This window comes from Coregonus lavaretus (assembly GCF_964263955.1).
Source record: "Coregonus lavaretus genome assembly, contig: HAP1_SCAFFOLD_905, whole genome shotgun sequence".
In the NCBI taxonomy this organism is placed as follows: Eukaryota; Metazoa; Chordata; class Actinopteri; order Salmoniformes; family Salmonidae; genus Coregonus; species Coregonus lavaretus.
Genome location: NW_028158401.1, coordinates 28,025 through 41,007, shown reverse-complemented (window position 1 = coordinate 41,007; position 12,983 = coordinate 28,025). Strand labels below are relative to the sequence as shown.

At 42.4% G+C, this 12,983-nt stretch overlaps 1 protein-coding gene across 1 annotated transcript in view; it reads left to right on the top strand.

The window, feature by feature from the left end:
* Positions 1 to 12,983, top strand: part of LOC311124042 (A disintegrin and metalloproteinase with thrombospondin motifs 14-like) — a gene marked incomplete at both ends in the record, with an annotated part of 95,608 nt that overhangs the window by 55,422 nt on the left and 27,203 nt on the right. The gene's annotated exons all lie outside the window — the stretch shown is intronic.

Here is a 12,983-nt window from a genome sequence, read left to right as displayed (position 1 = left end):
TTCCCTCTCGATTCAGCGATATGTCTTATCATTTATCAAGTGTGTTAGACATCTCTTCCCTCTCGATTCAGCGATATGTGCACAGATAAGACAAGTAGATAGAAGGCTGGGAGATGGGTGATGGCTCCTTGGAAGAGGGTGAGAGATGGGTGATGGCTCCTTGGAAGAGGGTGAGAGATGGGTGATGGCTCCTTGGAAGAGGGTGAGAGATGGGTGATGGCTAATTGGAAGAGGGTGAGAGATGGGTGATGGCTCCTTGGAAGAGGGTGAGAGATGGGTGATGGCTCCTTGGAAGAGGGTGAGAGATGGGTGATGGCTCCTTGGAAGAGGATCCTCTGTAGTGGTCCTCTGTAGCTCAGCTGGTAGAGCACGGCGCTTGTAACGCCAAGGTTGTGGGTTCGATCCCTGGGACCACCCATACACAAATAAATGTATGCACGCATGACTGTAAGTCGCTTTGGATAAAAGCGTCTGCTAAATGGCATATTATTATTATTATTATAAGAGGGTGAGAGATGGGTGATGGCTCCTTGGAAGAGGGTGAGAGATGGGTGATGGCTCCTTGGAAGAGGGTGTATGTTACGCCCTGTTTTGGAGGACTTGGCGTCGACTCCCCCAGTTGGGTTTATTTACATTAATGACATAGTTTACGGAGAGCCCAGCAAAAAAACGCTTCCTTATTTCGGTACTGTAACTTGTAAGGAGCACCGCCGTACTTAGAGCAACCTGAGAGTGTCACGTTCGTCATAATGATTGGACCAAGGCGCAGCGTGATATGCGTACATCTTTTATTTTAGTACTTTCAAATACACAAAACAACAAAACGAAACGTGAAGTCCTCGGTTAACAAACACAAACCTACACGGAACAAGATCCCACAAAACACAAGTGCACAACAGGCTGCCTAAGTATGGTTCCCAATCAGAGACAACAAGCAACAGCTGATTCTCGTTGCCTCTGATTGAGAACCACCCCGGGCCAACCTAGAAAACACATGAACTAGAAACTGAACATAGAACACAAAACATAGACCCTACACACCCTGGCTCAACATATAAGAGTCCCCAGAGCCAGGGCGTGACAGAGAGGCGGCATGTGCAGCGCCTTCATCACTAGGACTACTGTGTTTATGACTGACTGGGATAATGACATCGTAGACAGGCAGGCCATCCCAGGGCCTCCCTCCGCTAGGCAGGCCATCCCAGGGCCTCCCTCCGCTAGGCAGGCCATCCCAGGGCCTCCCTCCGCTAGGCAGGCCATCCCAGGGCCTCCCTCCGCTGGGTTTAAAGCATCACTAGAAAACCAAAACTGCATCAGCTCAGACCTCCAGTATTCTGGTAAACAGAGACTGTCACTAACACATATAAATCAATATGTCCCGGCCGCCGCTCTGCTGGGAGGTCACCGCGTGACCTAACTCGCCGGGGTCTAGTGTTGTCCAAACATATCTGGGCGTGTTTGTGTGTGTGTGTGTGTGTGTATGTTTGTGATTGTTTCTGTACACTTCATTGTTAAATCATGTATAAACCTGGAAGAGAATAACATCTATTTTCCATGTTTTGTTGTGGTCAATATCCTATATAATGTCCTACATAGTTATTACATAGTTCACCAATAGCTTATACAGTAGGCTACATGGTATTTTCTTTTACCCCCTTTTTCTCCCACATTTCGTGATTATGATCTTGTCTCATCGCTGCAACTCCACAACGGGCTCGGGAGAGGCGAAGGTCGAGTCATGCGTCCTCCGAAACATGACCCGCCACGCCGCGCTTCTTAACGACACGCCCGCTTAACCCGGAAGCCTGCCGCACCAATGCTTCTTAACACACGCCCGCTTAACCCGGAAGCCTGCCGCACCAATGGAGGAAACACTGTTCAACTGACAGACCCAAGTCAGCCTGCAGGTGCCCGGTCCGCCACAAGGAGTCGCTAGAGCGTGATGAGCCAAGTCAAACCCTCCCCGGACAAACCCTCCCCTAACACGGATGATGCTGGGCCAGTTGTGCGGCGCCCCCTATGGGACTCCCGGTCACAGCCGGTTCCATCCCAGCCGGTAGTGACGCCGGTAACACTGCGATGTCATAGAGCGCTGCGCCACTCGGGAGGCCCTATGGTAGCCTATTTCATCCATAAAGCTTCCTGTAATAGACACTTCCTGTAATAGACACGTGAAGAAAAATGAAAATGACGCAGTAAAGCATTCGATACATATTCCCACAAACTAGTCTAGTAACCCGCAGCGTCACCGTACGTCAAGTTCATGTCTGGGCAGACATACAAAGCTCAAACCAAACCAACTATAGGAGACTGATTGTATGTATAGCATATGTGTATGTTTTCATAGCATATATGTTTTCTAGGACAGCAGGTTAAGGAGTCACCTGCGGAAAGGTTTTTTTTTGTTTATGTCGAACTCAATGAACCCTGTGTCTACTGGTCTCTACTGGTCTCCAGTCAGCCGACTTGGCATGTTGATAATCATATGATCCATAACCAAGCGTGAGTGTTCCTGTTCTAAGACTTCTGTATGTAGCTATGGAAAAAGAAACGAGATTCCAAATCCCTCCACCCCATCCCTGGTTCTTTTCCTCAAACCGCATTCAGCAAACCACAAATTGAAGCTGTTGATTGACTGTATAGGGCCCTAGAGGGAGTGTTGACGTGTAGAGGATGGTTTGATGAGGATCAAACATGCTCGGATGGAAATGTTACTTATCCTGCATCCCAAATGGCCCCCTGTTCCATAGTGCACTACGTTTGACCAGAGTCCTATGGGCCCCAAACTTAGCTCCAACATGAGAAAACCTAGGGGGGGAAAAAAAGTCAACTTAAAATGATGTGTTTGCTCAACTTGTCTCATATGTTCATTCAACTAGAAATTATTATTTGGGCACAGTGCTTTTAACATACAACGTTTTCAACAGACATATTTTGTGCTGAGGTGATTTTGAAGGAGTCGGGCGCAGGAGGGTAAATCACAGAATAACAGGATTTATTCTGAACCACAGAGTTACGCAGTAATGGGTAAAAACACGGCACACAGGGAATATTCCCGGCGATACAAAATACACGGAGCTCCACCGAGCTTCTCTCTCCTCCACAATAAACAATCACACACACAAAGACAAGGGGGCAGAGGGAACACTTATACAGGTACTGATGAGGGGGATATGAACCAGGTGTGTGTAATAAACAAGACTAAACAAATGATGAGGAGCGGCTGTGGCTAGAAGGCCGGTGACGACGAACGCCGAAGCCTGCCCGAACAAGGAGAGGAGGCGGCCACGGAGGAAGTCGTGACATATTTGACATTGTTCATTTATACAGTCGTTATTATTCAACATGTCCTCACCTGGGATTAGAACTCACAACCTCTTGGTTCACGTCACGCCGATCTTCCTGCCAAACCACCATGTCTGTCTACTATCAGTTAATCGGACTATTCTCTCATCATTCATTGTATTTACTTATTTCAGCAATTTGAGGGTTTTCTGTGTACTTGTCTATTGTTGGTGGGGCATATTACTCTGTTTTAATGTTACTCCTGAATCACTATGATAAATAACGTAGTTGTTCTTGAGTGTACTTTTAACAGAGCTGAGATGTACTTTGATGTGCAAAGTGTAGCAATACAGGTGAACTCAGTCATTGACCCAGACATGGTGGCGTAACAGGAAGATTGGAATGCTGTGAACCAAGAGGTTGTGAGTTCAAATCCCAGGTGAGAACATGTTGAATAACAATTACTGTATAAATGAACATACACAATGTCAGTGTGTCAAATATGTCAGTTGAAAACATTGTGTATTAAAACCACTGTGTGTGTAACTAGTTCCAGAGCGTTTTTGTTAGTTAAGATGCACAAATAATAATTTTAGTTGAATGAATATATGAGACAAATTGAGTAAATGCATCATTTTATGTTCACTGAATTTCTGCCTACGTTTTCTCAAGTTGGAGCTACAGTAAGTTTGGCCCAACTATACTCTTTTAGTTCAGGTAACACTGACCAAAAAGTTGAGTAAACTAAAAAAAAAGCGGTGGAACCAGTTAGTTAATAATAATTAGTTGAAACAACTTTCTTTTTTTTCCTTCTTTTTTTACAGTGCAGACTTGGTTTGACTCTTGATTGGAATTCCATGTTGGCTTGAACCTCCTCCATTAAGTCCACACACATTCCAGAGCATCATTATGGGGCCAAATGGCAATCATCGTAGCATTTCTAGGTCAGACTAGTTCAGCCATTGCATAATAACAGTGGTTTCATTGGACGCGTGCCAATGTTTTAACAAGATATGGCACATGGTTGCCTGTTGAATCACAACTCATAAGAATAGAGGGAGAACAACTCCACAGCCCCGTGGCCAACAAGGCACAGCACCAGCATGAGAAGCATTAAAAAGAACCAAACACACCCACTCCCTGTGGGTAGCAGCATCCCATTACCACCCACTCACTGTGGGTAGCAGCATCCCATTACCACCCACTCACTGTGGGTAGCAGCATCCCATTACCACCCACTCACTGTGGGTAGCAGCATCCCATTACCACCCACTCCCTGTGGGTAGCAGCATCCCATTACCACCCACTCACTGTGGGTAGCAGCATCCCATTACCACCCACTCCCTGTGGGTAGCAGCATCCCATTACCACCCACTCACTGTGGGTAGCAGCATCCCATTACCACCCAATCACTGTGGGTAGCAGCATCCCATTACCACCCACTCACTGTGGGTAGCAGCATCCCATTACCACCCACTCACTGTGGGTAGCAGCATCCCATTACCACCCACTCACTGTGGATAGCAGCATCCCATTACCACCCACTCACTGTGGGTAGCAGCATCCCATTACCACCCACTCACTGTGGGTAGCAGCATCCCACTCCCGCCCACTCACTGTGGGTAGCAGCATCCCATTACCATCCACTCACTGTGGGTAGCAGCATCCCATTACCACCCACTCACTGTGGGTAGCAGCATCCCATTACCATCCACTCACTGTGGATAGCAGCATCCCATTAAATGTATGCAAAACCAAACCAGCAGAGAGCAGACAGAGCACACACACACACACACACACACACACACACACATATTCTCTCTATTTCTGTAGAGGGGAGTGCTTCCACTCCTGTGCTGTCGAGTGGAAGCACATTGGTGTGAACTATATTCAGTAGGGGTGCTTGTCTTGTCAGGTTCTATGTCAGATTAATATAGGTTATTGTTCAGTAGGGGTGCTTGTCTTGTCAGGTTCTATGTCAGATTATTATAGGTTATTGTTCAGTAGGGGTGCTTGTCTTGTCAGGTTCTATGTCAGAGTATTACAGGTTATTGTTCAGTAGGGGTGCTTGTCTTGTCAGGTTCTATGTCAGATTATTATAGGTTATTGTTCAGTAGGGGTGCTTGTCTTGTCAGGTTCTATGTCAGATTATTATAGGTTATTGTTCAGTAGGGGTGCTTGTCTTGTCAGGTTCTATGTCAGATTATTATAGGTTATTGTTCAGTAGGGGTGCTTGTCTTGTCAGGTTCTATGTCAGATTATTATAGGTTATTGTTCAGTAGGGGTGCTTGTCTTGTCAGGTTCTATGTCAGATTATTATAGGTTATTGTTCAGTAGGGGTGCTTGTCTTGTCAGGTTCTATGTCAGATTATTATAGGTTATTGTTCAGTAGGGGTGCTTGTCTTGTCAGGTTCTATGTCAGATTATTATAGGTTATTGTTCAGTAGGGGTGCTTGTCTTGTCAGGTTCTATGTCAGATTATTATAGGTTATTGTTCAGTAGGGGTGCTTGTCTTGTCAGGTTCTATGTCAGATTATTACAGGTTATTGTTCAGTAGGGGTGCTTGTCTTGTCAGGTTCTATGTCAGATTATTATAGGTTATTGTTCAGTAGGGGTGCTTGTCTTGTCAGGTTCTATGTCAGATTAGTATAGGTTATTGTTCAGTAGGGGTGCTTGTCTTGTCAGGTTCTATGTCAGATTATTATAGGTTATTGTTCAGTAGGGGTGCTTGTCTTGTCAGGTTCTATGTCAGATTATTATAGGTTATTGTTCAGTAGGGGTGCTTGTCTTGTCAGGTTCTATGTCAGATTATTATAGGTTATTGTTCAGTAGGGGTGCTTGTCTTGTCAGGTTCTATGTCAGATTATTATAGGTTATTGTTCAGTAGGGGTGCTTGTCTTGTCAGGTTCTATGTCAGATTATTATAGGTTATTGTTCAGTAGGGGTGCTTGTCTTGTCAGGTTCTATGTCAGATTATTATAGGTTATTGTTCAGTAGGGGTGCTTGTCTTGTCAGGTTCTATGTCAGATTAGTATAGGTTATTGTTCAGTAGGGGTGCTTGTCTTGTCAGGTTCTATGTCAGATTATTATAGGTTATTGTTCAGTAGGGGTGCTTGTCTTGTCAGGTTCTATGTCAGATTATTATAGGTTATTGTTCAGTAGGGGTGCTTGTCTTGTCAGGTTCTATGTCAGATTATTATAGGTTATTGTTCAGGAGGGGTGCTTGTCTTGTCAGGTTCTATGTCAGATTATTACAGGTTATTGTTCAGTAGGGGTGCTTGTCTTGTCAGGTTCTATGTCAGATTATTATAGGTTATTGTTCAGTAGGGGTGCTTGTCTTGTCAGGTTCTATGTCAGATTAGTATAGGTTATTGTTCAGTAGGGGTGCTTGTCTTGTCAGGTTCTATGTCAGATTATTATAGGTTATTGTTCAGTAGGGGTGCTTGTCTTGTCAGGTTCTATGTCAGATTATTATAGGTTATTGTTCAGTAGGGGTGCTTGTCTTGTCAGGTTCTATGTCAGATTATTATAGGTTATTGTTCAGTAGGGGTGCTTGTCTTGTCAGGTTCTATGTCAGATTATTATAGGTTATTGTTCAGTAGGGGTGCTTGTCTTGTCAGGTTCTATGTCAGATTATTACAGGTTATTGTTCAGTAGGGGTGCTTGTCTTGTCAGGTTCTATGTCAGATTATTATAGGTTATTGTTCAGTAGGGGTGCTTGTCTTGTCAGGTTCTATGTCAGATTAGTATAGGTTATTGTTCAGTAGGGGTGCTTGTCTTGTCAGGTTCTATGTCAGATTATTATAGGTTATTGTTCAGTAGGGGTGCTTGTCTTGTCAGGTTCTATGTCAGATTATTATAGGTTATTGTTCAGTAGGGGTGCTTGTCTTGTCAGGTTCTATGTCAGATTATTATAGGTTATTGTTCAGGAGGGGTGCTTGTCTTGTCAGGTTCTATGTCAGATTATTATAGGTTATTGTTCAGTAGGGGTGCTTGTCTTGTCAGGTTCTATGTCAGATTATTATAGGTTATTGTTCAGTAGGGGTGCTTGTCTTGTCAGGTTCTATGTCAGATTATTATAGGTTATTGTTCAGTAGGGGTGCTTGTCTTGTCAGGTTCTATGTCAGAGTATTACAGGTTATTGTTCAGTAGGGGTGCTTGTCTTGTCAGGTTCTATGTCAGAGTATTACAGGTTATTGTTCAGTAGGGGTGCTTGTCTTGTCAGATTCTATGTCAGATTATTATAGGTTATTGTTCAGTAGGGGTGCTTGTCTTGTCAGATTCTATGTCAGATTATTATAGGTTATTGTTCAGTAGGGGTGCTTGTCTTGTCAGGTTCTATGTCAGATTATTATAGGTTATTGTTCAGTAGGGGTGCTTGTCTTGTCAGGTTCTATGTCAGATTATTATAGGTTATTGTTCAGTAGGGGTGCTTGTCTTGTCAGGTTCTATGTCAGATTATTATAGGTTATTGTTCAGTAGGGGTGCTTGTCTTGTCAGGTTCTATGTCAGATTATTACAGGTTATTGTTCTGTAGGGGTGCTTGTCTTGTCAGGTTCTATGTCAGATTATTATAGGTTATTGTTCAGTAGGGGTGCTTGTCTTGTCAGGTTCTATGTCAGATTATTACAGGTTATTGTTCAGTAGGGGTGCTTGTCTTGTCAGGTTCTATGTCAGATTATTATAGGTTATTGTTCAGTAGGGGTGCTTGTCTTGTCAGGTTCTATGTCAGATTATTACAGGTTATTGTTCAGTAGGGGTGCTTGTCTTGTCAGGTTCTATGTCAGATTATTATAGGTTATTGTTCAGTAGGGGTGCTTGTCTTGTCAGGTTCTATGTCAGATTATTATAGGTTATTGTTCAGTAGGGGTGCTTGTCTTGTCAGGTTCTATGTCAGATTATTATAGGTTATTGTTCAGTAGGGGTGCTTGTCTTGTCAGGTTCTATGTCAGAGTATTACAGGTTATTGTTCAGTAGGGGTGCTTGTCTTGTCAGGTTCTATGTCAGATTATTATAGGTTATTGTTCAGTAGGGGTGCTTGTCTTGTCAGGTTCTATGTCAGATTATTATAGGTTATTGTTCAGTAGGGGTGCTTGTCTTGTCAGGTTCTATGTCAGATTATTATAGGTTATTGTTCAGTAGGGGTGCTTGTCTTGTCAGGTTCTATGTCAGATTATTATAGGTTATTGTTCAGTAGGGGTGCTTGTCTTGTCAGGTTCTATGTCAGATTATTATAGGTTATTGTTCAGTAGGGGTGCTTGTCTTGTCAGGTTCTATGTCAGATTATTACAGGTTATTGTTCAGTAGGGGTGCTTGTCTTGTCAGGTTCTATGTCAGATTATTATAGGTTATTGTTCAGTAGGGGTGCTTGTCTTGTCAGGTTCTATGTCAGATTATTACAGGTTATTGTTCAGTAGGGGTGCTTGTCTTGTCAGGTTCTATGTCAGATTATTATAGGTTATTGTTCAGTAGGGGTGCTTGTCTTGTCAGGTTCTATGTCAGATTATTACAGGTTATTGTTCAGTAGGGGTGCTTGTCTTGTCAGGTTCTATGTCAGATTATTACAGGTTATTGTTCAGTAGGGGTGCTTGTCTTGTCAGGTTCTATGTCAGATTATTATAGGTTATTGTTCAGTAGGGGTGCTTGTCTTGTCAGGTTCTATGTCAGATTATTATAGGTTATTGTTCAGTAGGGGTGCTTGTCTTGTCAGGTTCTATGTCAGATTATTATAGGTTATTGTTCAGTAGGGGTGCTTGTCTTGTCAGGTTCTATGTCAGAGTATTATAGGTTATTGTTCAGTAGGGGTGCTTGTCTTGTCAGGTTCTATGTCAGATTATTATAGGTTATTGTTCAGTAGGGGTGCTTGTCTTGTCAGGTTCTATGTCAGATTATTATAGGTTATTGTTCAGTAGGGGTGCTTGTCTTGTCAGGTTCTATGTCAGATTATTATAGGTTATTGTTCAGTAGGGGTGCTTGTCTTGTCAGGTTCTATGTCAGATTATTATAGGTTATTGTTCAGTAGGGGTGCTTGTCTTGTCAGGTTCTATGTCAGATTATTACAGGTTATTGTTCAGTAGGGGTGCTTGTCTTGTCAGGTTCTATGTCAGAGTATTATAGGTTATTGTTCAGTAGGGGTGCTTGTCTTGTCAGGTTCTATGTCAGATTATTATAGGTTATTGTTCAGTAGGGGTGCTTGTCTTGTCAGGTTCTATGTCAGATTATTATAGGTTATTGTTCAGTAGGGGTGCTTGTCTTGTCAGGTTCTATGTCAGATTATTATAGGTTATTGTTCAGTAGGGGTGCTTGTCTTGTCAGGTTCTATGTCAGAGTATTATAGGTTATTGTTCAGTAGGGGTGCTTGTCTTGTCAGGTTCTATGTCAGATTATTACAGGTTATTGTTCAGTAGGGGTGCTTGTCTTGTCAGGTTCTATGTCAGATTATTATAGGTTATTGTTCAGTAGGGGTGCTTGTCTTGTCAGGTTCTATGTCAGATTATTATAGGTTATTGTTCAGTAGGGGTGCTTGTCTTGTCAGGTTCTATGTCAGATTATTATAGGTTATTGTTCAGTAGGGGTGCTTGTCTTGTCAGGTTCTATGTCAGATTATTATAGGTTATTGTTCAGTAGGGGTGCTTGTCTTGTCAGGTTCTATGTCAGATTATTATAGGTTATTGTTCAGTAGGGGTGCTTGTCTTGTCAGGTTCTATGTCAGATTATTATAGGTTATTGTTCAGTAGGGGTGCTTGTCTTGTCAGGTTCTATGTCAGATTATTATAGGTTATTGTTCAGTAGGGGTGCTTGTCTTGTCAGGTTCTATGTCAGATTATTATAGGTTATTGTTCAGTAGGGGTGCTTGTCTTGTCAGGTTCTATGTCAGATTATTATAGGTTATTGTTCAGTAGGGGTGCTTGTCTTGTCAGGTTCTATGTCAGATTATTATAGGTTATTGTTCAGTAGGGGTGCTTGTCTTGTCAGGTTCTATGTCAGATTATTATAGGTTATTGTTCAGTAGGGGTGCTTGTCTTGTCAGGTTCTATGTCAGATTATTATAGGTTATTGTTCAGTAGGGGTGCTTGTCTTGTCAGGTTCTATGTCAGATTATTATAGGTTATTGTTCAGTAGGGGTGCTTGTCTTGTCAGGTTCTATGTCAGATTATTATAGGTTATTGTTCAGTAGGGGTGCTTGTCTTGTCAGGTTCTATGTCAGATTATTATAGGTTATTGTTCAGTAGGGGTGCTTGTCTTGTCAGGTTCTATGTCAGATTATTATAGGTTATTGTTCAGTAGGGGTGCTTGTCTTGTCAGGTTCTATGTCAGATTATTATAGGTTATTGTTCAGTAGGGGTGCTTGTCTTGTCAGGTTCTATGTCAGATTATTATAGGTTATTGTTCAGTAGGGGTGCCTGTCTTGTCAGGTTCTATGTCAGATTATTATAGGTTATTGTTCAGTAGGGGTGCCTGTCTTGTCAGGTTCTATGTCAGATTATTATAGGTTATTGTTCAGTAGGGGTGCTTGTCTTGTCAGGTTCTATGTCAGATTATTATAGGTTATTGTTCAGTAGGGGTGCTTGTCTTGTCAGGTTCTATGTCAGATTATTATAGGTTATTGTTCAGTAGGGGTGCTTGTCTTGTCAGGTTCTATGTCAGATTATTATAGGTTATTGTTCAGTAGGGGTGCTTGTCTTGTCAGGTTCTATGTCAGATTATTATAGGTTATTGTTCAGTAGGGGTGCTTGTCTTGTCAGGTTCTATGTCAGATTATTATAGGTTATTGTTCAGTAGGGGTGCTTGTCTTGTCAGGTTCTATGTCAGATTATTATAGGTTATTGTTCAGTAGGGGTGCTTGTCTTGTCAGGTTCTATGTCAGATTATTATAGATTATTGTTCAGTAGGGGTGCTTGTCTTGTCAGGTTCTATGTCAGATTATTACAGGTTATTGTTCAGTAGGGGTGCTTGTCTTGTCAGGTTCTATGTCAGATTATTATAGGTTATTGTTCAGTAGGGGTGCTTGTCTTGTCAGGTTCTATGTCAGATTATTATAGGTTATTGTTCAGTAGGGGTGCTTGTCTTGTCAGGTTTATGTCAGATTATTATAGGTTATTGTTCAGTAGGGGTGCTTGTCTTGTCAGGTTCTATGTCAGATTATTATAGGTTATTGTTCAGTAGGGGTGCTTGTCTTGTCAGGTTCTATGTCAGATTATTACAGGTTATTGTTCAGTAGGGGTGCTTGTCTTGTCAGGTTCTATGTCAGATTATTATAGGTTATTGTTCAGTAGGGGTGCTTGTCTTGTCAGGTTCTATGTCAGATTATTATAGGTTATTGTTCAGTAGGGGTGCTTGTCTTGTCAGGTTTATGTCAGATTATTATAGGTTATTGTTCAGTAGGGGTGCTTGTCTTGTCAGGTTCTATGTCAGATTATTATAGGTTATTGTTCAGTAGGGGTGCTTGTCTTGTCAGGTTCTATGTCAGATTATTATAGGTTATTGTTCAGTAGGGGTGCTTGTCTTGTCAGGTTCTATGTCAGAGTATTACAGGTTATTGTTCAGTAGGGGTGCTTGTCTTGTCAGGTTCTATGTCAGATTATTATAGGTTATTGTTCAGTAGGGGTGCTTGTCTTGTCAGGTTCTATGTCAGATTATTATAGGTTATTGTTCAGTAGGGGTGCTTGTCTTGTCAGGTTCTATGTCAGAGTATTATAGGTTATTGTTCAGTAGGGGTGCTTGTCTTGTCAGGTTCTATGTCAGATTATTATAGGTTATTGTTCAGTAGGGGTGCTTGTCTTGTCAGGTTCTATGTCAGATTATTATAGGTTATTGTTCAGTAGGGGTGCTTGTCTTGTCAGGTTCTATGTCAGATTATTATAGGTTATTGTTCAGTAGGGGTGCTTGTCTTGTCAGGTTCTATGTCAGATTATTATAGGTTATTGTTCAGTAGGGGTGCTTGTCTTGTCAGGTTCTATGTCAGATTATTATAGGTTATTGTTCAGTAGGGGTGCTTGTCTTGTCAGGTTCTATGTCAGATTATTATAGGTTATTGTTCAGTAGGGGTGCTTGTCTTGTCAGGTTCTATGTCAGATTATTATAGGTTATTGTTCAGTAGGGGTGCTTGTCTTGTCAGGTTCTATGTCAGAGTATTACAGGTTATTAGCATGATATTAGTGTTAAAGGGGCAATCTGGGATTTAAACAACAACAAAGTGAACACCCACCACCTTTTTGAGGGTGAACAGCTAAGGGATGGCGCTGGAGAAATGCAACCACTCAAGTTCATAGACAGAGCTATGGATGCAAGTTAATGTTTATTGTTAATGTTAAGAGAGAGTATTTGAAATAGGGGCTTTTTACTGTAGCAGCATAGATACCAGTTGTAGATAGAATAGAGATATTTTGTGAGAGAGACAGCCCTGGTTGGTTGGCTGGTTGCCTTATCCTTCTGAAAGGCTGGCTGGTTGGTTGCCTTATCCTCCTGAAAGGCCGGCCCTGGCTGGCTGGCTGACTGGCTGGCTGGTTGCCTTATCCTTCTGAAAGGTCAGCCCTGGCTGGCTGGCTGACTGGCTGGCTGGTTGCCTTATCCTTCTGAAAGGCCGGCCCTGGCTGGCTGGCTGCCTTATCCTTCTGAAAGGCCGGCCCTGGCTGGCTGGCTGGCTGCCTTATCCTTCGAAAGCTAAACAAACTAACAGCTGTGTGTTTGCCAGATGT